The 26,030-nt window shown below is 38.0% G+C and overlaps 1 protein-coding gene and 1 long non-coding RNA gene across 7 annotated transcripts in view; one reads left to right on the top strand and one right to left on the bottom strand.

Moving 5' to 3' along the window:
* EMCN (endomucin) overlaps positions 1 to 1,150 on the top strand; it is a 95,522-nt gene extending 94,372 nt beyond the window's left edge. For all 3 annotated transcript variants that reach the window (XR_014244256.1, XM_082391017.1, XM_082391015.1), the window contains one exon: positions 647 to 1,150. The gene's annotated coding sequence lies outside the window, so the exon portion shown is untranslated. The remainder of the gene's footprint in view (positions 1 to 646) is intronic.
* Positions 1 to 26,030, bottom strand: part of LOC309628247 — a 212,883-nt gene that overhangs the window by 63,483 nt on the left and 123,370 nt on the right. For all 4 annotated transcript variants that reach the window (XR_014244289.1, XR_014244290.1, XR_014244291.1 and 1 more), the window contains one exon: positions 25,560 to 25,643. This is a non-coding gene — a long non-coding RNA (uncharacterized lncRNA). The remainder of the gene's footprint in view (positions 1 to 25,559; positions 25,644 to 26,030) is intronic.

Here is a 26,030-nt window from a genome sequence, read left to right as displayed (position 1 = left end):
TCTTAATTACTCACATTGTTACCCCAAGCAACAGACCTCGAACGATGTCGCGTTAGTGATAAGGTACAGTGAAGTGCTTTAATCAGAAGAGGAATATGATGAGATTTGTGCTTGAGACACATCACTGAGTGTTCAATGTGGAAGATTAATTCAACAGGAGTAAGACCGGAAGCCGAGAGGTCAGAGGACTATTTCAGTATTCCCCGGGAAAAGAACAAGGGCTTCACCAGGTCTGCAAGTACAGTAGGGATACAGATGAAGAGGCAGAATAGAATAAAGAATTGCCTGGAAGGTAGCATTCTCCAGAGGTAGGGATTGTGTGCATGTAGGCATTGGGGAAGGAGAACTATTAGGGGTATAGATTATGCCCACAGATCTAGCATGAGTGCCTGGATGGATCATGAAGGTAAGAGCAAAGATTGGAATTATGGAGCGAGAGGGAATAGGTTTGGGAGGCAGTCTAGTGGGTTTCCTTTCAGACTTGTTGAGGTTGAAGTGCTTATGAGACATTCCAGTGACTCTACTGGGTGGAAAAATTCAGCTGGTCACTAACATTTCTTACCAAGAGATGGTCTCCCCCAGCATCTCTACTTCTTCACTTTCTTGGAATCTGAACTTTTTTGTTTCCCCCTTTCCCACCCCACAGGCTTACTCTTCAGCTTCTGTGCTCCAGAGGTAGAAAGGGAGAAAGCCCTGTGGATTCAATCCTGACTTCCAACCCTGCTCGCCAGTGTGCACCAGTCACCTGTCCCAATAAAGTGATGTCCAGATGACACGCAATAATAGAAGAGAATCGGAAACCATCCTCGGCCTCTCCTGTCCTTTAAGATGTGAAAAAACACATTACCACATTTTATAGGAACATTCCTAGGGGAGGGAATTTTAGGAGGGGCATCTGTGAGCAGGTAACCTGACAGCCCAGGCAGGTGGCTTCACTGATGAAATGACTGTCCCTTGAGTTTAAAGTTTTCAGAACTAACATTTCTTATCCACAGAGACTTTCCTACTTTCTCAGTGTTCTTTTGTTACCTAACGTTTGTATTTATTGTTTTCCACTATGTTAATGCAGGGAACATTTGCAAGTGTATTATTAAATATTGGGTCGAAATCCTGCCATGCCACTTTGTACATAAAGATATTTTATTCATGCTTCCATGTGTTACTTTTCATAAATAATTGCTGTGCTCAACACACTAAAAATATGATAATACGACTGTGAAAATGGCAATGATATTGTCTTCCCATAATTATGAGTATTTTGGGATTGATTATTAGACTATGAGAGCTCACTAATGAAAGGCATCTAATAAGTGAGAAAAGGACAAAGGATTCACGTATTAGACCCTGTTCAAGGGAAGTCAATTTCTTTGGTCTTTCTCTTTGTAATTCACACTATGTGACAAGGATGTAAGGGCATTTATGACACTCTGTACCGCATTCATTACGAAGATAACAGGACTGTGCTTTTTCATAATCCACTTGATTGACACTATCTCTGTGCATTTTTATTTTCTTTTAGAAATGTATTGATTTGTTCTAGCAATCATTGTTAAATCTCCAGTTTGAAGAAACCAACATTTCATAAATACATAATTGTGATATTATTTTTCAGTGTATCACTTTCCTAAAAATACCATATGATTATAGCTGCCACTCCATCAGGGTCAAATTCTTCTGTTGAAGGCTGACTGATAAACCTTGACTACTCCTTGGACACAAGGGGTCAAGACATCATGTTAGCTGAAGTTCTGTGGAAAGTTTTGGAACGAAAAAGCTGCCAGTGGCAGCTCTTTAACTTTTATGATTACCTAAGCTGATTTCGGTGCTAAATTATCTTAGTGATATGAGGACAATGTAGTAGAGACAGAAGGGTACATTTAAAACTACCTTTTACAATTTATTTTGTTGCAGTGTATTTTAAAGTGGTCAGCGTTAAGGATTATGTGAATAATCATTTTGGTTTTTGCTCCCTGATGTCTGCACTACTTCTAATCAAGGACACCAAACAAGAATACTTATATTTCTTACTGGTGCCTCTTTATGTTTCTTTGAGAAGAAAAATGGGGAATAAAAAAGAAAAAGAAAAAGAACAACAATAGGGTATAGAAAAAGGCTAGGATCTCCAGTACCTACACTTTCCCTTGAGGGATGCTTTGCCCATGCTTAACTCTAACCTAGAAGTCTTTAAATGGGTGCAACAATGGCTAGAGCATGCCAACCATGGAGCATTTGTCTTCAAAAGGAAAATATTCCAACACCCCCAGAATGCTTTACAGAGCAAAAGCATTGTTACACAGAATGTAGTAAAGATACAAACTCTTCTGCAATTTAAATTACTGCAAATGATACGCTATTCTGACTTCTAGAAAAACCATTTTCTTGACCTTTAATAAATATTGTTCGAAGAGAGTTTATAAGGATCAGGAAGAAGGAAAGCTTTTTAAACATAATGAAAGAATGAAATTCACTCTAGTTCAAGAATTATACATAAGGAATATGCTTTATACTTACAACTATAGCATTAAATCTTTAAAAAGTCAAAGTGATAAGAGGATTGAGAAATTTGCAGAGATATTCATGGCATTTTGTAAAGTCAATCTCAAAGGTAATGTCTGCATTTTTATAAGTCAACTTGAACTTCTGTTGAAATAGGGCACTTGGTTTTCAAGCCAAAATTATCATTAATCAGATGTTTTTTTTAATTATCTGATTTAGATGATCTACTTTTTTTATGCCTGATTTCTTATAAGATTTTTATTCTGATATACAGTTCAAATGTCACTGCAGCCAAGGAAAAAATGTATTTAGATCAAAGGCAAACCTTTCTGTGTGTTTGTTCTGCATGACAATATGAATATAATTTAGGTCTATCTATAGTCAAAACATAAACAAGAGCTAATTAACTGGCACTGTTGTCATCTAAGAATAAGCGGATGTTGTTGTCTGATGCACTGGTTGTGATCAGTCAGCAGAGAAAGACTTCTAAATTCCCCTTGCTGAGCTGAAATATTCCCTGACATATCTGACAAATCTGTATCTTATTTCTTGTCTACCTGCCAAACATAAGTTCTTGAGGATCAACTTAGGACACCGACAAACCTTCAACAATGAGCATGCTAGCTCTTCCTCCTGATTTTTCTCCATCGAGAATTGATGGGGTTCTAAAAAGAAAAGTGGATAAGTCCTTTAAAAGTTGTTTTTTGCGTGGTAGTCTCAAGACTGTGAATTTGTTAATTATTGCCTAATATTGAAGATATCCATCATTGTGATTAATTAACTAATAAGTACCTTGAACTGAGAATATGTCATGGATTATCTACAGAACTTCTGGTCAAAATTTCCCCACAAACACAAACAAGACTTCTCATGTTCCTTTAAATGAGTATACTTTGTCTTTTCTTCAAGGGGATTTATCCTATGGGCCTGAACACCTTTTTCTTGTTCTGGTTACTTTTTAAAGGAAAAACAGTTTTGATAAATAATGAAAAAACATCTATCTTGTTCATCAATATTACATTCCTGAACTTAAAGTCAGAATTCTACCAAAGTGATTACGGATAATATCATTGGTTAGTGACACTGTGTCTGAGGCACTGTTTCCAGGCACTGTGCTAAAACCCTCACATCTGTCATCTCAGTTAATAAGAAAACAATAATAAGATACAACTTCTAATATTACATTATATTTGTTATATTATTTTTCTCAGCAGCAGCATATTCATTTCAGATATATGGAAACCAAGACAGAAAATTAAATAACTTACCCAAGGTGGTACAACTAGTAAGCAGTAAAAATTTGGATTCCAACCTAAACCCCAAATCCCTGCTCTTCATCACTTTATCACTTAGTCTTTCTAATCTCAGTTTACCTATATATAAAAACGGGTTAACAATTATGCTCCTGGCTATAGTTAAAATAGGGACCACTTTATCATCCCATTATAAACAAAGGTGACAAAGTCATGCATTAATCCTATGAAATCTCCAAAAAAGCTACCAAAATTAATAAATTAATTTGTAATAGTTGAAGAATATAAGATCAATATACAGAATCAACTGATTTATTTAGTAACCAAAAAATGAAAATTAAAAAAATATATATATACCATTTACAATAATGCCAGTATATATAAAATTCTGAGGGATAAATTTTACAAAATATGTTCACTCCCTGTACACTTAAAAACTGTCAAACTTCTAAGAGAAATTAAAGAATACTAAATCATGCATTAAAAGACTCAGTATTATTAAGATGTCAGTTCTATTCGAATTGATCTACAGATTTATTACAGTTTCAGGCCAAATTTAATTTTCTTCTTTGTAGAAGTTGATAAGATGATTCCAATGTTTATATGGAAATAAAATGGACTTAGAATAGCTAAAACATTTTTTTAAAAGCCTAAATTTGGAGGACTCACAATACTGGATTTAAAAACTTACTTTAAATCACGACAGTTCAGAACTGACCTAAGAATAGAATTTAATCAATGAAATAAAATAGAGATTACAGAAAGAATTAAATGTATGCTTTTCTCCTATATACACATGAATATATGGTCAACTGATTTTTGACAAGGGTGCCACAATAATTCAATGGGGAAAGGACAGTCCTCTCAACAAATTGTTCTGGAACTCACGTGATGAAAAAGCAAAGCTCAACACTTACCTCATACCACACACAAAACTGACTCTAAAGTGTCATAACCTTAAACATTAAATCCAGATCTATAACATTTGCCTTCTTTAATGTCAGTAAAGATTTCCTAGATAAGGCCCAAAAGGCCAAAATTAAAGACAGCGTAAGTCGAACTTTAAACTAAAAATTCTGCTCTCCAAATGAGCGTTAATAAACTGAAAACGCAAAGCCAAAGAATAGGAGAAAATATTTACATTATATATATCTGACAAATGGCTTAGATCTAGGACATATAAGGAGCTCAAAAAACTTAAAAATAAGAAGTCAATCCACTGAAAAACAGAAAAAAAATTTGAAAAGACAATTCACTAAAAGGGATATATGATTTTCTGATAAGCACATGAAAAGATACTCAATATCATTTAGTCATCAGGAAAATGCAAATTTAAAACTACAGTGAGATACCACTACATATCCACAGGAGTGGCTAAAATTATAAAGGCCAATAATGCCAAGTGTTGATGGAAATATGGAGAAACTAGAACTCTCATACATTGCTAGTGGAAATGTAAAATCATTCAACAATTTGAAAAACAATTTAGCAGATTCTTCCTGAGATAAAATTTAAAAAGTTAAATGTATACTTCTTATATGACACACCATCTCCACTCATATGTATTTACCCAAGACAAATGAAAACACATGTCATGGCTATACAAAGACCTGTAACCAAAGGTTCATATTAGCTTTATTCATAATAGCCAAATGCTACTAAACAAATTGTGGTATAGTCACAAAATGGAATACCACTCAGAAATAAAATAGAAAAAACTAATACACCCAACAAAATGAATCTAAAAAACATTATGCGTTATGCTGCAAAAAAGAAGCCAGACATAGTGGAATGCATACTTTATGACTTCATTTATATGAAGCACTAGAAAAGAAATCAGCCCAGTGGCTGTCTTGAGCCAGGATATAAGGGGAATGCCAAGAGAGAGGGAATTTTTTGAGATGATAGAAATTTCTGTAGTTTGATTATGGCATTGATTACAGAGGTATACATATTTGCCAAAACTCATGCTGTAGACTTAAAATGGGTATATTTTTATATGTAAAATATACCTTAATAAAATTGACTTTAAAGATATTTTTAATAATTAGCAATGTTGAGCATCTTTTCATGTGTTTTTTGGCCATCTGTATGTCTTCTTTGGAGAAATGTCTGTTTAGATCTTCTGCCCATTTTTTGATTGGGTTGTTTGTGTTTTTTTGATATTGAGCTGCATGACCTGTTTGTATATTTTGGAGATTAGTCCGTTGTCAGTTGCATAGTTTGCAAATATTTTCTCCCATTCTGTGGGTTGTTTATGATTTCCTTTGCTGTGCAAAAGCTTTTCCGTTGGATTAGATTTTGAGCACCCTTCTCTAGTATCAGGTGTTTGTGATATCTGTGTACGCCCTTGCTCACAAACATAAACCAAGCCTGTGTGTGTGTGTGTGTGTGTGTGTGTGTGTGTGTGTGTGTGTGTGTGAGAGAGAGAGAGATTAAACTCTGATAAAGGACAGAGTGTCTTTGGCATGCTGGCAATATATTATCAGAGAGCTTCTCCTGCTGCTGTTGCAGTACAGTATAATAATGCTGTGTGCATTTAAATTATAAATGTAAGTACAGTGCATTATTTATAGCATTTTGCTTGGAACTAAAACTAAAGCAAATGAAGGCATTTAAAACAAAAACTGTCAGCCACTACGTTGCTGTTCCCATTATATTGCCATTTAATGATCTCAAAGAGCTTAGATGAGTTGATAGGTTGGAGGAGGCACAGATGGGGTTTTCGTGGGATTTGCAGTGAAACCCACTTATTCGCTGAGTGCGGTACCACTGTTTGTGGTATGTGTGCTACAAGAGGCAGGTTTTAATTAATTAGTTTTAATAATTAGTTCTATTAGCTAAGAACCATGAATCAGAAAAGCATTGAACTTCACTTTGACATCCTCGACAGATGAGCCCAGTCTCAGCTCCGTCTTGTTGTTGGGATACGGCCACTCCCTGGGATTGCCATGAATTTTTATTTCGAGAGAAGACTGGTTCCTCTAAAATCCTGCTAGCTGAGCTTCCCACTCTGTGGAGGTTCAGAATGTGGAGTATAGAAATGAAGTTGAACTGCCTGGATAGAGAAATGTGGGAAGTTTTCAAAGGTTGAAGTTTTTAAAAATGTGTGTGGGAAGGGAATAGAAATTGAAATCATCTATTAATACCACATTCTAAGAGTTATCAACAGCATCATCATCATCCTCAAAAAAGTTTTATTACCTCCTACTAGCCCAGGGTATCGTTTTAGACACAGCAGTAACCAAAAGACACCATAAGTGATAATTCCCTCTAGGAGCTTATCGTATAGAAGATAATACATATAGTTTAAGAGGAGGGCTCTTTGTGACTCACTGCTAACATGGGCAAGTGAGGTGAAGTGATTAAATGGAAAACTAAATGTTATATGGCATTGCTTGTTCTCCAAGCTGTGTGCATTGGCCACAGAGCACAGGCATGGAATAAACGATGAGCTCTGAGTTAGAAATGAGCTAGGTTCCATCAGTTTTCCTCTCAATTCTGAGATGGTGATATTAAGGTTTTGAGAAGATTAAGTAAAATAATGCATGCAAATCATTTAGCACAATGACTAGCATATAAACCAAGCATGAAAAACAATAACTTCAAAACAAAACAAAATTAAATGTAGCAGAGGGCTAATACAGACAAATAATTAAGTATACAAGGTTCGAGCATAAATAGAAGCCACATCCTGGAAAAGTTTTGCCTCTTTTTCTATTGGTACTGAAGAACTCTAAATGTATTTCAGCCAAGTAGAATCTTATGGAGGCAAGAAATAGTTAAAGGATGATGCAGCAGCAGATCTTTTTTATTTTGCTTTTAAATTATTTTTAATGCAGAAAGGAAGGAAAAGGGCAGAGTCAAAAATATTTCCAAAAGAATATATGTGATTTTGATGCTGAGAATAGCTCCTTTGAGCGGCACAATTTAATGCCACGGGATTATATTTCCTTCTCTTGGTCTATTTTAAGGGATAGTTTTGGCCAAAGATCAAGAAAGACTCCCTTCTCCTTGCTGAACCCAATTAATTAATAAGGTACTTTACTAAAGCAGGGAAGGGATCACACCCTGAAGATACAAACATCCATCTAAAGATTTCCAGAAAAGATCCCTTTATTTGCTACTCAACTCAGTATTAATTAATAATCAACAATTACCCACATTGGATTTTCAAACTTCAGCCACATGAGTCTCTCTCCTGAATTGTTTCAAAGGCCTGAGATTTTCTGTGACTCACCCCAGTCTACCCCCATTTTAAAAGGCATGGATTTTAAAAAATTGATTCATCCAGGATCAAGGTCAACAGATCACTGGATCTGTCCTTTGAGGTAACCTGCCAGCTTCTTTTATCCCAAGGTGATGAACAGCAATAATAACGAATTACAATATATACTGTCCAATTATGGGCATTGGGAAGCAGGTTTCCATTATTCTGTAAAAGACATTGCAAAGTTTCATGTAGGCAAAAATCCTCATGAAAGTGCAAGTTATGACAACTTAAGCACATCTTGTACTGTAATTATCATCTTATACATAAACTTGCCATAATAACCTTGTGGGTGGGTTGGGTTGCTATTATCAATTTTCCCCTTTTTATATATATGGAAACATACGGTTGGCTCCCAGCAAAACAATTTATTACTAACGAATATGCAGACTGTTTATAAGTGGCCAAGAAAGCTTTGGCTATAATCCAGGTCTTCTGACTTCTAGTTCAAAGCCATTTCCATCAGAGAAGCTGAAATTTATCTTTCCCTAGACTTGAAAGATCAGTTAGCCTACTGACCTTGCCCGGAATGTAATCGTGACTGCTAGATTACCAAAACTGTCGTTATGTCGACAAGAAGTTATTCAGCCAAAGACTTAAAGAGAAAATTCTATTAACAACACCTTAGCTTCATAAGGAAAAAAAAAAAAAAAAAAGAATTTAATAGGTACTTATTTGGAGACACTTATTATCAGAATGTTTTGGGCTAACAGAATGATTAAAGCTTACATATTCACTGATATCTACGCAAATTATATCACTAGACTCACAATCCTATGACAACTTTTCTATAGTCTAAAGCAATGCTATTCAATAGAAATGTAATGTGAGCCACATATGTAATTTAAAATTTTCTAGTAGTCACATCAAAAAATAGAAACAGATGAAATTAATTATTTCTATATATATATATATACACACATTAACTATGAAAGAAATACGTTCTTTTTTCCAAAATAAGTCTTTGAAATCAGTTGTGCATCTTACACTTACAGCCCATCTTAATTCAGACTTGCCCACATTTCAAATGTTCAACAGCTACCATGTTTCAAGACTACCATATTGGACAGCACACGTCCACGGGGTCTAGGACCCCCAATCCTGATATCTAGTAACTCTAATACCCAAAACTAAAAAGAGGGAGCAGGGAGACAGAACAATACTTTAAAATATCAAATAGTTCAGAACCAGTGCTTAGTGATAGAATCAAATGCTTGTCAAGCTATACAATTAATTCTTCAAAATAAAATGTTGTCTATATGATTTTTATAAAGGAAAACTATGTTAAATTATAAATCAGTTGCCCTACTAGATACTCCCATTCTCCAGTTTTCTTCTCAAAAAGGACTACAACTAGGTTTTTAAATCTAATATATTGCACGTGGACCCAGCAGATATTTCTGCTTGGTATCAATAGTGAGATAACTATTAAGAACATAGTTAGAGATAAGGTAAGATCATTTTCAATTTTATCAACCACTCAGCATGTTGCAAATTCATAAAGAGGAACCACCTGTGAACCAACAGGGGCTTATCATTCTCTATCTCTTACACTATAATGCTTCCTTGAGGCATTCACTCATCTGTGTATTCTGTATTTGATTATTTGTATCTACATTGAATCTGTGACTCTTTCGTCAGGACATAAACACGATTAGGCAAAGCAAAAAATCTTCCCCAGTCATTATCACTTTGGCTTATGGTCCACCACCCTTCTGAATCTAGTACCGTCCATGAATTCTAGGTGAATGTTATCCTCAGTGATCCATGGGTAACTGCATTTTCAAAACCCTTCCAGTTATTTTCCACCCTCTTATATCGATCACAATTAACTACACGCAAATCCCTGACTATTCTAGACCCTAGGTATTACTACCTTCCCCAGAAATGCTCTTCCTCTTAGACCGCCATCCTCCATAACTCTTAGCCTTTATAGCTTTCTCTAAAGACCCACAACAGAACTCAAATGTCACTCCTTCTGTGTCTCATTGTACATTTTATATAACTCTATTATATCTCACAATTGATTGCAATGATTTTAATATAAAAGTATGTTTGTATATTTAACCTGTGCTCTTTGTATTTACATAGCCACTTCCATATCCTCATTCCCATGGGGCTGGAAAGAATTCTACCATGGCACAGAGCCAACCTTAATAGGCACTCAATGCATGCATGTGGAATGAACGAGTGATCTTAATACAATTCCTGGCATATCAAAGTTTCCAAATCGAGTCATTAGCCTATGTTATAGCTATAGCCACATTACTAGGTGGGAAGGAAATAAAATTGGCCCTGAAATTTTAACAAAACCTACCTTAATAGGAAAGCCTAGTTTAAAATATCTTCTGGCTAATTGTCCTTGATACATTTTTTCCTAATACCCTAGTAGTATAACAATGGTGACATACATCAATTTATTAGATGAATTATTTAGTGGGAACCTAGGTTGTTCCAAACACTGTCACTATGTCAGAAGTAAAATGGCAAGACAGACATAGCTATTGCCCACTTAGAGGTCAGAGAAAAAGATGAAAACTCACACATTTGCCTAAAACTAGAATTAAAATGATGAAATGGAACTGGAAAAAGCCCCACAAATACTTTGCTTCTGAAAAGAGAGCAAACCTGTTTCTCTGAAAAGCAAGATAATGGAAAGGAAAATGTCTTTTTATTTCCTCACTGTTTGCCCACTCAAAAAGAGGATATGACCTAACTAAAACATTGAGCATGAATCCTGCGACTGCGTGGATTCTATTTTTTGAGGCAAGCAAGATGATATTCTCATGCTTCTTCGTCCCCAAGACACCCTACCTCTCTTTCTATAATACCTCTCTATTCTCCATATAGAGACTGCAACACTCAGAAAACAACAGGCTAGAAAGTAAGAACAGGTCTTAAGTGCATGCACAAAAAGAGTCCTAGGAATAGAATATTCTGAGTATTCTTCTTTTTCATCTAGCGTGCTGATTCGAATTGTTACAGAAGGAAGTTGGGGACGGGGAGCTGAAGGAGGGGTGTCACATGATTGAACCTCAACAGGGTTTATCAGGTGAAAGGCTGCCAAACTCCAGAAATGGAAATGGAAACTGTGTAGCGATTTGTTCTCTTGTCATGCACATGAGATTGAACAAACACTCAAGTGGATGGTGAGTGAGATCAAGGCTATCTACAAATTGTATGTGTTTATAAACACCAGGTATAGACCCATTTCCTTCAAGGAAGAGTAAACAACAAGCTAGTAAAATACAGCCTATGAAGAAAAGCTGCAGTACAGGAGAATAGAACAAGATAAGGAAGACTCAGAAGGAGAGCATAGGTCTGAAACCGATTTATCATGAGAATCGTCGCATAAGCTTGGAAAAGAGCATGACCCCTATGACACAAAGAAACCAACATTAAGAGCACAGGTTAAGAGGCAATGGCAGCATGTGAGCACAAGTGTTTTGAAGATTCCAAGGGAACCAGATACAGTAGAATTAAAATTCTCTTTTGAAACTAAAAATAGAACTACCATACGACCCAGCAATCCCACTACTGGGTATATGCCCTGAGAAAACCATAATTCAAAAAGAGTCATGTACCACAATGTTCATTGCAGCTCTATTTACAATAGCCAAGACATGGAAGCAACCTAAGTGTCCATCATCGGATGAATGGATAAAGAAGATGTGACACATATATACAATGGAATATTACTCAGCCATAAAAAGAAACGAAATTGAGTTATTTGTAGTGAGGTGGATGGACCTACAGTCTGTCATACAGAGTGAAGTAAGTCAGAAAGAGAAAAACGAATACCGTATGCTAACACATATATATGGAATCTAAAAAAAAAAAAGAAACGAAAAGGTTCTGAAGAACCTGGGGGCAGGACAGGAATAAAGATGCAGACGTAGAGAATGGACTTGAGGACACGGGGAGGGGGAAGGATAAGCTGGGATGAAGTGAGAGAGTGGCATGGACATATATACACTACCAAGTGTAAAATAGATAGCTAGTGGGAAGCAGCCACATAGCACAGGGAGATCAGCTCGGTGCTTTGTGACCACCTAGAGGGGTGGGATAGGGAGGGTGGGAGGGAGATGCAAGAGAGAGGAGATATGGGGATATATGTATATGTATAGCTGATTCACTTTGTTATAAAGCAGAAACTAACACAGCATTGTAAAGCAATTATACTCCAATAACAATGTTTAAAAAAAAATTCTCTTTTGAGGCAATAAAGAGTAGGGAAGAAAAAGGAGGGAAAAGACAAACAAAACAAGGAATGAGAAAAGGTGTGTAATAAATACAGAAAATGTATTTTTTATTAGAAAAGAAAAATCTGTACAATTTTGTACTAATACATTTAAAAATTTTAATGAAATTGATGACTTTATGGGGAAATATAAATAGCACAGATTTACTCAACAATAAATTTAAAAAGCTGAAACTGCCGAGAATGGCATTTTCTTCTCTTCTGTGTACATTCCTCCTGCATAACCAAATGGAGGCTAAAACCGGTGTGAAGTCAGGGTACAGAGAGAAGGCTACCTTCTGTTCCCCAGCCCAGCAAACCAGAGGTTCTCTAATGGAATTCGACACCTAGCCTTGCTCACCGCAAAGTGCTGCAGTCTTGCCTTTGATCCATGTCTTCCATATTTTCCTTGAGCACCTTGGGAAGAAGAGTGCTGTGATTTGATGGAAGATTTAGTTTCTCCTGGGACCCCTTGGACAACACTCTCTAATAGCCCAATCTTGCTGTAAGTTATTGAAACATTCGCGTGCACTCCTCCCTCATTTGTAATTATCTTTCTGAATCCCCTCTTCTCTTCCCTCATTAAGATGTTGTATTAGTTTGCTAGGGCTGTCAAAACAAAATACCATACACAGGAAGGTTTAAAGAACAGGAATTTCTTTTCTCGCAGCTCTGGAGGCTAGACGTCTAAGATGAAGTTGTCAGCAGGGTTCGTTTCCTCTGAAGCTTCCCTGCTTGGCTTGTAGATGGTTGCCTTCTTGCTGCATCCCTGGTGTCTCTTTCTGTATGTCTTAACCTCTGCCTTATAAAGACACCACAGTGCTGTTTTTAAAATAGATAACCAACAAGGACCTACTGTAAAATAATAATAAATAAATAAAGGCACCCATCAGATTAAACTAGGGTCCACCTAACAGCCTCATTTTAACCATACTTACCTCTTTAAAGACCCTACCTCCAAATACAGTTACATTCTGAGGTACTAAGTGTTAGGACTTCAACATATGAATTTTGAAGGAACACAATTTAGCCCATAACAGATGCTTTCAAACAATGTAAGCGTTATGAGTTTAGGCTTCCCAGGCACTTAGCCTATGACCTTTCACTGGAGCATCTACTCAATTTTCTCTGATCTGTATTTGTCCACACGTGAGTATGAACAATTTTCCTCTTACCCCTATGGATATCAGATTTCCTCTTCTATAAAATAAAGGGATTTGACTAGATACAATTTATGGTATCCTCAAACCTTAACAAAATCAGGATCCTAAGCCACCATGTATAAATTCAGTCAGAGAATGAGAAGGCAAGAGGCTGGTGGGAAAAGGACCAAAGCTCAAAAGAAAGATATAGCAAAGCTTCCTCCTTGTGAGTGAAAGCTCCAGCCCTCTCCTCCCTCCAGCTCTACAGAGGCAGGAAGCAGGAGAAAGACGAGGGAGCAACTCTCTTGCCTTGACCTCTAAACCTCTCAAGGAGGCCTGTCTATACCCAATCAGAAGTGGCCTCCTCATTTTTTACAGACATATTGAGCACAAAATGTCATTGCTACCTACCAACCTACCTATATACGTGCATAGAACTTCTTACATATATTTGTAGACTTTACAGTATTTATTTGGCAAATGCCATGTTTGTTGTTTCACTTTTTTTCACTTTCAACAACTCCAGAAATAGGGTGCATCTTAAAATCACTTTGGCCTAGCAGCAGACATGATGGAGTTGTCATTGCCTGGACATGTGTATATAAATTCTTGAGGAATGGGTGTGACATTTACAAGAAATTCTCAGAGACAATAGTTGATCATCTTTTTAAGATGTGCCATCCCCAATGTGCTTGATGGCACAGAGGATATTTTGAGGGCAGGGGGATGGGGCAGAGGAAAAAAGAGCACCTAAACTAAGTGGTAAAAAATAAATCTCACAACAATGGGAATGTACTTAATGCCACTGAACTGTGCATTTAAAATGGTTAAGATGCTAAATTTTATGTGATGTATAGTTAACCACAATAAAAAATAAAATGATCAGAAGAGTCAGATTCTGAATATGAAGATGTTTAGGACATGTATTTACAAATTTATTCCACTTTTTCCTTTCATGTAAGTACAAGAGTGATATGTGATAAAAATCTATACCTACACAAGACTAGACAGTGTCTTCTATTAAATACAGAATAAAAATGCTAAATGGTGGGACTTCCCTGGTGGTCCAGTGGTTAAGACTTCGCCTTCCAATACAGAGGGTGCAGGTTCGATCCCTGGTCGGGAATCTAAGATCCCACATGCCTCACAGCCAAAAAACCAAAAAACAGAAGTAATATTGTAACAAATTCAATAAAGGCTTTAAAAATGGTCCACATCAAAAAAAAAAAATCTTTAAAAAAATGCTAAATGGTAAAAAAAAGTATGATGTCATAGTTTAATTGGAAGTTTTTTTCTTCCTATAGGTAGATGAAATACTGGTGTGTCTTACAATCAATGCATCTTAGATTCAATCAAAGATAGTATTTAATGAGGTCCTACTATGTGTCAGGCACTGTGGTAAGAATGGAGAATATGGAATGAACGCAGGCCCTGCCCTTCAGGAGTTTACATGGTCTTAGTACATATAGTTATTAAAATATGAAGTAAGAAAAATAATTAAGGGAGATGGGTGCTATAACACTGGAAAACAGTGCTCTTGGCGCATACAACAGAGAGGTCTAATCTTGTCTGGGGGATCGTGGAAACCCCCTTGGAAAAATGATAGCTAAACTAGGACAGAAAAATGAGAAGGAGTTAGGCAGGAGTGAGGACATAACATTCTTCACAGAAAGGAGTAGCAGGTGCAAAGCCCTGAAAGCGAGCACAAGCATAGTCAACTATGGAACTAAGAAAAGTCGAACCTAAGTGAAGGAGAGAAAGAGGGAGGAGACATAGATAGAGCTGGAGAGGTAGGCAGGGGCTGTATCACACACAGGCCCAGGTCTTCCCGGGTTACACAGGCTGAGGCTCTACGTGTTCATAGGGGCAGCTTGAGGGGAGTTATGTCCTGCACCTGCCGCTTTGCTCATAGGTTGTAAGAATTTCCCCTGGGTCTTTTTTAGTAAACCATCTGTGACATTTCACAAATTCCCCTCACAGGCAAAGGTGCTTTGTCTGGCAAGAACTCTGCCTTAATTTCGCAGTTTTAAAAGTCTGCTGTCCAATCGATGCCTTAAAATTCCAACACTTAAGGAAGGTCCTAATTATTTTTTATACAGTGGTCAATTTTGAGTCTACTGTCTTTTAAATCAACCCATTATTCTTAAGTTGTCTGGTGCCTGAACAAGATGTTTCTCTATGAGAAGAAATGTCCTTAAAATGTAGTTGAAATGATTTTGTCAGCCAAGCAGATTAATCTTTGAATAACGTGTGTGTGCTCCTACGAAATTGAAAATATTATGCACATCACCCACATTAGCCATTTATACTTGTCTAAATTTCAGTGTCGATGTGGTTGATCTATCTGCATAGATTTCAGCTCCACAAAAGAAGATAATACAATAACAACAAAAATAATCATATTAGCTTGGATGGTTAATTGTATGCAGCAACTTGACTGGGCCACTGGGTGCCCAGATATCTGGTTAAACATTGTCTTCGTCATTTGGGCTGTTATAACAAAACAGCATAAACTGAGTGGCTTATGGACAACAGAAATGTACTTCTCACAGTTCTGGAGGCTGGAGTCCAAGATAAAGACACCAGTAGATTCAGTGTCTGTTGGGGGCCCACTTCCCAGACAGCTGTCTTTTCCCTGTCACCTCACATGGTGAAAGGAGGAAGGGATCTTTCTAGGGTCTCCCTTATAAAGGGCACTAAACTCTTCCATAAGGGCTCTACCCTCACGACCCTATCACATTTCAAAGACTCCCACCTCCTAATACTATTTCCTTGAGGTTTGGGATTTCAACATATAAATTTTAGAGGGACATAAACATTCAGTCCATTACAAACATTATTTCTGAGTGTGTCTGGGAGGGTGTTTCTGAATGAGATTAACACTTGAACTGGTAGCCTGAATAAAACAGATCACCCTCCCCAATGTGGGTGGGGTTCATTGAAGGCCTGAATAGAATAAAAGGCTGATAAAGACCAAATGCTTTCTGCTTGACTGTCTTTGAGCTGGGACCTTGATCTTCTGCCTTTAGACTCAGATTCAGATTGACATTCACACCATTGCCTCCCCTGGGTATCCAGCTGGCTGACTGCAGATCATGGACTTAACTTCTCAGCCTCCACAGCTGTATAAGGCAACTCCTTATAGTTTAAAATATATTATATTATATTATATATTTATATAATTTGTTCTGTTTCTCTAGAGAACCCAGACTAGTTCAATAGCTAACAAAAATAGAGCCCTTAATAGTCCCAGATACTGTAATGAGGTACTTATGTTAAGTCCAATTAGGCTTGTAAATAACTGTAAGGTAGATACCATTATTATCTCCATTTTGCAGATAAATAGAAATTGAAACTTAGAAAGGTCAGGTAGATCTCCTAATGTCAGCTAATTTATTCAAATTCTCAGAACCAGTGTGGTATAATTATTTATTTTACAAACACTAATAATAGTAAGTATGCTGAACGTGGTTCTAAACATTATCCAAATACTACTCATTTAATCCTCCTAACAGCCCGGCGGGGCAGACACAGAGGTTGAGTAACTGACTATGAAAGAGTAGAACCGGGATTCAAACCCAGATCATCTGATTTCAAAGTTCTGAGCCTAACCATTTTCTCAGTCATTAGAGGCCAGACTAGCCAAAAATTTCCACTTTATGAATTATCAGCTTTATGCCCTTGGTAGAATCGTTTAATCAGAATTAAACTCTGAGCCTAAATTTTCTAATCTATAAAATGCCAACTACACAAGATGTTGTGTAAATCAAATGAGATGATACACATTTCATTATTATTTTAGTAGTCATTGTGGTCCTGCTTAGTCTACCACTTTATAACTATTATTATTGTCACTAATGATTTATATTAATTATATGTTATCATTAATTAAATGATTAATCCTCACAAGTATGGGTGCTTCATTAAAAGTATTGCAGACTGTTAACTATTTTTAAGAGGCTCTGTGTAAATGAAGTTTTATCATCTATTACTTATTGCTGGCTTGGCTCTGTCTCAGTCCTCAACAAGAACAAAGAGGGAGGGAAGGACAACGGGATCAGGGTGAAGTGCCAAGAGACAAAAGGATATGGCTTGGAAATCCGTTCTGAGTCACGGATCTCTCTCAAGAGGGAGAGTCAATGTTTATATTGCCACCATCCCAGTTCTTTTTCCAAGTATTGAGGCCATTTTCTGCCATTCTGTCTTGAAGTTTGGAACAACAAGTGCCAAAGACAATCCAAACGGGTCCAGTGCCCTTTGCTAAATCCTTTCTTCGAGAATAGTAAAATCCAAGTGTAATATCTGAGCAAGGATATGAATAAAGTGACTTCAAGCATCCAAAATATGAATCACAAAATACCAAAATTCACCACCAATTAAGCATAATCAGGGAAGTAAAACCTTCCCATCTCACTTGCGGCTGCAGAATACCTGGACACTTCATTGACTCACCTCCTATCTGGGTTTGTTCTCAGCCATGGGACCTTCCTCAGCTCTACTTCCTTTTTCCCAATGCCTACACTTCTGGGGAGACTTCAAGGTATTTTTTTCTAGCTAAAGTCAAAACCTCAGTTGGCTGCATGCAACATTTTCTTTTCCTCATCAGCTCCCACTCCAAAATGCCTTCATCCAAAAAAATGTGTGTTGCCATGGTGACTCCTATTGTAGTTGCTAGAAGCTTTTGTAAGATGCAGTCATCGTCTTGTTATATTTCAGTTTTAAAATTTCCAGCAACAAGAAAAATGAAGTTTCCTTTGTTAGAATAGGAAGTGGAGTGCTTAGGAAATTTATAAGCAAATGACAGAGATCTGGGAGCACATAAGACACCGGATCCCCAGGAAAGAGGGCCTTGAATGCTGACTACAGGGTGAGGTATCTCTAAGGGAGAAGATGCCAATGCAAAACACAGAGCCTCCTGTTCTTTTTAGCTTTAAATGGTCTTCTCAGTCTCCAGGGGCCTAAATAAGTGATTGAATAATTCAGCCAAAGGAAATTTCCAATATGAACTTGAAAGACCAGGGGTCCGCAAACTACGGCCCACAGGCCAAACATGCCCTACCACCTGTTTTTTTTAAAATAAAGTTTTACTGGAACACAGCCATGTCCACTCTTTTATGTGTTGCCTCTGGGTACTTTTACTCTACAATAGAGAGTTTTGTAGTTGCAGCAGAGACCATGTCACCCATAAGCATAAAACATTTACTATCTTGCCCTTTACCGAAATGTTGACCAACCCCTGCTATGGGCTGGGAAGAGGCAAAACAGTTAAAGGAGAGAGGGTGACCAAGCACAGTTTGGGATTCCATTAGAATATCTGCCTTTTGTCCCTTAGTTTTTCTCTAATGCATTATTCACATCAAATTTAGAGCTCTAAAGTGTGGGAGAAAATCCCTTTCCCTTTTGTTTCAGCTCAGGTCCTCTGAGGAGCAGTTGCCTACACAGTATTAGACCTGCAAGAGATTCATTGGAGAAAATCCCTTTTGTAGGGTGAAGGGGAGGATGCTGGAGGAACCGGGGAAACCTCCGGAGGGCACCGCAGTTCTGACTCCTGTGGAAGAAGAGGGAAAAGGAGGGAGGGCTGGTAGGAAGGATCTAACACTGCAGTACAGCTCCAGACGGTCTTGGGTATGTCTAAAGAGAGTCTGCAAGCTAAAGTCACCCATGAGAAGAGTCCTGCCCTCACAGGAGCAGCCCTGCCAAGAGCAAGCCCCGTACAAACACAAGGGAGGACTTGGAAGGCATCAGTGGGACCACCCACCAATTACGTTCCCCACGTTAGATCCAAGTGGTGCATTTTCATGGCCCTCACCCTGCCGCATCCTATTATTTAAATTTATCATATTTCCAACCTGCCCACAATTGTTGAGAGGCCGATGTGCATGCAGAGTACTACATTAAGTGTTGTGATGGGGAAGAAGAATACAAAGGATAAAAAATTCACTAAGTTCTGAGCAGGGGAAAGATCACTTCAGAACTGCTGACAGACGGACAATGCAATGATCTCTGACTTTTCCTGGCAGTTGTTTGCTAGGTTCTCAGAGCATCTGAAAAACTCTCTTCCTGACTTTGTTCCGAGCCCTCTGACACTCTGGACCACAGAACAAAGGGTCTGTATAATGCTGATTCTCTGATGGCTGTGCTCTGGGCTTCTCTCCTCTGCTGTCTAGATAGAGTGCATGCTGGTGGAGGAGAGATATTAGACACATGAAGTGGAACAGATGTCAAACTGCTTTCAAGTTCCCAATTATTATTCCTGCTTTACAATGGAAACAAGCAGAGATGAGAAAGGGATTTCAAAAAGATGGATCCCTATAATGTTATTTCACAAGGCAAATGCTTGGCAGTCTTCATGTCTTTTCTTTCTTTCTCTGCCCAACCACCTTTTGTCAAAATCTGACTGAAGAGTCTCTATGACCACCAGTTGAACACTGAAAATGATGCAGTCCAGAATCACTCCAAGAGTGCCAAGCTTTGATAAATAAATATGTTAGTGGACTGAGGTTGATATTTACAGTGTATTATTGCTCTCTCTTCAAGCAACTTAAAAGGATGACCTGGAGTCTCAAGAACTTGTTAACTATTGTTTTAAAAAGTAGAATCCTTCTAGAATGCACTTTAGTTTCAGAGTTAAATGACACCTTTCTTCCATGAAGGAAAGTCGGTAAGTCAGCCTTCTTTCATTGTTTTCTTACCGATACCTTGGAAATCAAACCAACAGACCCAGATATTTGTTCATCTCAAACCTTTGTCACCCTTCTCACTGCCATTTCACAGAGCCCTGTCACCTTTCATCCTTCTCCCTCCAATTCTAATTGGAATTAGGAAGAAAATAGAGAAAAGGACAAAGAGCTTTCTGTTCCCTGAAAGCTAAAAGCCTGGTAGCTTTCAAAGGCTCCTATCTCTGCTTTATGATTTTCTTGCCTTGACAACAACTTTTCTAATAATAAGCTGCTGGTAGAAATTCATGCTAATTCTATAATAGAAAGAAAGAGACCTAAGTGTCCAGACTCTAATTTATCAACCATTATACAAAAAGTAGTAAGAACTACTTTAATGAGATTCATATTAGCAGATATATTTTTAAGTCAATCACTCATACCTTAAGACCCAGAACTTACTGATGAGAGTAATTTGGTAAAAATGCATTCTAAATTTGGGTCTCCCACAGTCTTATCACCCACATCACCCATCCCGGGCAGAGTAACGGTGTGGAATTCAAATTTACTGAAGATAATAAAACATGAATAATTTTAGGAGATCATAATTAAAATTAATAATGGTTACAGCTGTCAATATATAGAGAACGCTCTCCTTAATTAATAGGTTTGATGTTCTTTCTTCAATCGTATTTTAGAACAATATACATATCTGTGCCCATATATACATATAGATGCTGCTATTAATAAGTTATTGATTAAAGGGAAGTCAACAGATACTTCTCCTGTGCTGAATTCTATCTCATTTGAGGTCAATGGTTGCCAAAATTTTGAGTTGCCACATGCCCTTGGAATTGTTTTTCTTCTATGTGTTCCATGTTTTGAAACAGTCTACCGATCAAACGACCAGACTTAATTAAATAGAAATTCATTTTTCCATTTCTATTTGCCAAAGAATATGTAAGTATTCATCAGAGCTTGCACAGAGATTGTGATAGTTCGCTTATCACCATGAGTTGATATAATTTTAGCCCATAGAGGAGAGACAAGGTTTTATCCAGCAGCTGAAGCAGCTTTATTGTCAGTAGGTTTACAGTTTCCACAAGGTTGTTTTAAAAAATAATGAACACCGCCTGCAGGTCTCCGTTACTAACTTCGTAAATCCCCAAAGAGCTTGGGACACCGTCGTTAAGCATTGTCCCAAGACAGAGGAGCTTTTTCTCAACCTTTGTCCCACTCCAATATCCAGAAGCCACAACCCACTCTTACAAGTAACTATTGATCACAGTGACAGATTATAGCCATGCTGCCTGGGAGGGGGGGGGGGGGGGCAGGGATTCCCAGAATCTCGGGGAGAAATGGAGTCTGTCGAGAGGAGAGAATGTGTGAGTTGAAAAAGTGTCACAAGTGACTCTGATACAACCTTCACGTCCCCTCCTTAGCTGAAAAGGACTGCTAGAAGTGATGTAATTCCTCAATAGAAAGGGCATTTGTATATTCAGTTATGAAAATTAAACCCTTTTCTATGAGTCCTGGATGTAGCTAGATTACTGGGGAAATTCTCATGATCTGAAATACTTTTATTAGTTTCTGTGTATTTTCGAACCGGGAAGTAATATCTTTTGTCACTTCTGAAGACTGATCACTCTGAGAAGAATACAGTGCGGCTCCAGAATCCCTAGAGGCCGAGTTTGGTGGGTAGAACATCTATCCCATTATAAGCACTCACATATTACTCAACACTCTTTTAAAAGTACAGGAAAGGGGGCTTTCAGGGACTGCAGCCAAATTTCACCACAAATTCCTCCGCATGCTACTCTCAGTCCAGCTCCTGGGTGGCCTTCTGTTTGGAGGAAGCTGCTTTGAATTTCAGACGCTAAGAGACTACAGCATCAGGACACATACTGAAGGTGGGGGGCAAAGCTCTTGTCCCCTTCCCTGTGATTATGAAAAATGCCTCCCATACTCCCAAAGTTAACATTCCAAATGAAACGGTAAACCTGCAATCCAGCAATCTATTTTGGAAACGGTAGTCTCGGATGTGCATGAAGTTGATTTTGTTGAACTTTGATAATCTGCCAATGTCTTCATCATATTTTCCAGGGAGCTTATTATTAGCTGTACTCAAAGTCCATGCACACCTTGAATACATTAGAGTAATCGCCATAGCTTTATCTTTCAAAAGATTTTGAACTAGAGCTTTGGCTACTCTTATTCTCCAGTGGAAGTCCAAACCTGCCAAGGACTCACAACTGGAAGTATTCCCAAAACCGAGCCTATTTCTTTTCAATATATTATCTTCCTCAGCAGAGTTTTGACAAACATAAGAATTGTGCAAGGTTTTAAGCTTGTAGCTTATGAAGTAAGTTTCAGGTAGTCAATACTTTGCATTCATGGGGATGGGGATAAGAGAGATATAGCACAGAAGAAGCTAAAGACATAAACAGAAGGAGGTAGCATAAACAAACTGACTTCCAAATTGAACAAGTAGGTAAGTTTACATCTAAATAACAAAAGGGCTATTATTGAAATATCCTATGTCCACTGGACTTTTTTTTTTTACATTGAAATTCCCTGCATAGACAACATAGCTATACAGAAATGTATTAGAATAATAGACTCACCAAACAGGAAACATAGGGCACTGAACCTTCATTAATCTGAAACTCTGATTTCACACAGGAGGAAACTGCTAAGACACTGCATATTTAAATGCATATTTCGGGTCACGCAATGGCAGATCCAGACCCTTTGGGTTTGATTTTTTCCATTACAATATCTAATTACACATGAAGTTCCAAAATGCATTCGATTTTTGATCAAAAAGTATAAGAGTGGAATTAGGAGTAGTAAATCTGGGCTGTGGAGAACACTGAATAACATAGAAAGTAATGATATAGTCGAGATGAACTATTTATTGTATGCGCTGTGGTTGTGCTACTGTGTGACTTCTCAGACTCCTCAGTCTGGGAGAACTTATTAAACTAAATCTCATTAAAACAAAATATCAATTATTAGTTGTCAATAAAAGACTGACTCCATGTGTTATGTTACGGAATTAAAAATGACATTGGGGGGCTTCCCTGGTGGTGCAGTGGTTGAGAATCTGCCTGCTAATGCAGGGGACACGGGTTCGAGCCCTGGTCTGGGAAGATCCCACATGCCGCGGAGCAACTAGGCCCGTGAGCCACAACTACTGAGCCTGAGCATCTGGAGCCTCTGCTCCGCAACAAGAGAGGCCACGATAGTGAGAGGCCCACGCACCGCGATGAAGAGTGGCCCCCACTCGCCGCAACTGGAGAAAGCCCTGGCACAGAAACGAAGACCCAACACAGCCAAAAATAAAAATAATAAATAAATAATAAATAAAAAATTTAAAAAAAAAATGACATTGGCTACTCTGAGTCTGCCTGACGTTCTTCCTCCACTTTGGAAAGACAGAATTAAGAAGAATTTTCTTCAAAATCTCAGACATTTTTGATGCGATGCTAAGTTCTCAATATGGTTGCATTTTAGAAATTTACTCAAGTCTTATAAAGTTTATTTCATTTTTTGGCATGTGACATAAATCAACTTAATTCAAATGTCAACACAATTGTGATAATTTGTGACAATTAATCCTCCAATGAATGATGCTTCATTAAAATATAAAAAAGAGTAAACCTCTGATACTCTTAAAGGAGCCTAGCACTTACTGCATTGTACTGAAATTGGGTTTTATTAGAACATCTTCTCTATGTGTTCCCTGAGGATCCTAACAATATCTTATTTACTATTAATATTCACAGACTCTACAGTTGCCCTGCAACAATCTTAGATCCCTATAATATTTAGTACAAAAATTTGTGTTACATTGAACTGAATAGAATCCTTTTTATTTCTAAATGAAGGCAGAGGACTAGACATAGATCAGATGTGTGCATTCCAATGCAGAAATGATCAGAAAAACACATCAAAAGGGGATCTGTTGCTATTTTCTGAGGATAGTGATGGCACATGTGGAGGAGAGTTAACTGCGCACTAAAATCTGCCAGAGTACAAAGGTGACATTGAGAAGTGGCTTCATAGGCACGAATTACACTTCCCAGCCTCCGCTGCAGGTAGGTGGGAGCACATGATTAGTCCTCACTGGATTTCTGTACATGTGAGAAATAACTTCTCTTGTGTTGAGCGACTGAACTTTGCTGCTTTCAATCATTGCAGCAGCTACTCTGAACCTAATAGAAACCACAAAATATCCCTATGCCTACCAGCCCCTTTTATGAAACTTTATACACAAACATCGTTTTCTCCTGGATACGCTTAGCTGGTGAGGTTAACAGTATGTCACTCAGGAGTTGCGACACTGCTTCTGAAGTCCTGTATTATGCAACAGGGTTTGCTACTTTCAGCTGAATTCATTATCAAAGTGACTCCGCTGACTTTTCTGCTGGTGGCAGATCTTTGAAGAGCTTATTCCAATCTTTAGAAAATCATCATTATTTTTCTCTTCAATCAAGCACAGGCAGATATTTCCTCACTTTCCTCTCTTCCTCCTCTTTCATTCTCCTTCTGTCACCCACGCCTACTTAGATTCGCTAAATACTTATACAAGTTTCTTTTTCTAACCAAAAGGCCTAATTTTAACTGCATTTTTTGTAATCATAAAATCATTATTTTCCATATCTGATGAATAATTAACAATTGAAGAAGTAGGTATTTGCTTGGATTTTACTTATGACTACGTTGAATTCTCCACTGAATTTGAAATAAGGACATGCAGACCTGTCAATGATATCACCTATTGGAAAATATTACTGTGGTGCTGATCCTTTAATGAGACAGTAAGTAGGCCGCCTTTGGAAACTGGAGCAACTCTTTTATGTTATAAAGATGTACAAATCAAATTTACTTTGCACATATTCAGCACAAGTTCAGATTTATGCCTTTAATAAAGCACAGTGGTGATCTGGTTCTGAACACTGACATTGTGCAGTAGAATTTTCCCAGTGGGTGCTATTTGCCCGCAAGCCATAAGAGGAGAAGGCTGTGTGGTCCCCATAGGGTAAAAACATTTTCCAAAATCCTGCTGGGTAAGTCAACAGTGAAATGGACTTCTAATGAGGAATTGGGTAGTTAGAAATTCTGTAATCATTTAGTGATCATCTTATCTGCAAACATTTGTGGTTGGCTAAGTGCTCTCACACTTCAAGAAATGACAATATCCTTATTATTTGAAGGAAATCTGGCTCCCTTTATACTCTTGAATTCTATCCAGTAAAGAGTTCCCACCTAGCTCTTCTAATTCATGAGCTGTGCCTGGCACCCACGGCTATAGTACTAGTAGTGGGCTCTAAGGCCCCAAACATCTCACGGTGGATTATAAGACCCTGTGTAATTTAGGTGAAGTTTGCCTTTCTAGTTCTATCTCTCATAACACATGTTTCCCCAGCATCCCTCCACTTTAGCACACAGACATGCGCAAACACCTACTCTCCAACCTTGTGGGCTGTTGGTACTCACTGTATATATTCTTAAATAGAATTCCTTTAGTTCCAGGCTGAATGTCCTTTCCTCCAGAAAGCCTTCTCTCGTAGGTTTCATTCTCTGAGAAGAAGAATAACACAGAGGTTACTCTGCCAGAAGATTTTTAAAGAGTCCTCTTAGGATCAATATCTGATGGAAGAAAGGGAAGAAAACAAGATTGGACAGAAGGGGAAGTAGAGCTGTGATGAAATATCGGAAGAAACCTGAGCTGACTCCAGAAGGAGTTTTGAAGCTGACCCTTAAGTGCTGTCCTAAGTTGGGAGAGAGGGTGGGGAATTTGTAGCCCAGATCAACCAGGCACTGGGTGCAGAGCACCCGAGGCAGGAGGCATAACCTTGAGTGAGGCAGCTGTCATCAGTCAAGGCAGTACGTGAAGGGGGCTTAGAGCGGAAGGCTTTCTGCCTGGAGGATTCTCAGTAATTGACGGGATGCGCTATTCCCTTCTGA

The sequence above is a fragment of the Balaenoptera borealis genome (assembly GCF_965194805.1).
Source record: "Balaenoptera borealis genome assembly, chromosome: 4".
Lineage (NCBI taxonomy): Eukaryota > Metazoa > Chordata > Mammalia > Artiodactyla > Balaenopteridae > Balaenoptera > Balaenoptera borealis.
The sequence above is the reverse complement of the archived record's forward strand: the minus strand, read 5'-3'. Positions and strand labels throughout refer to the sequence as shown.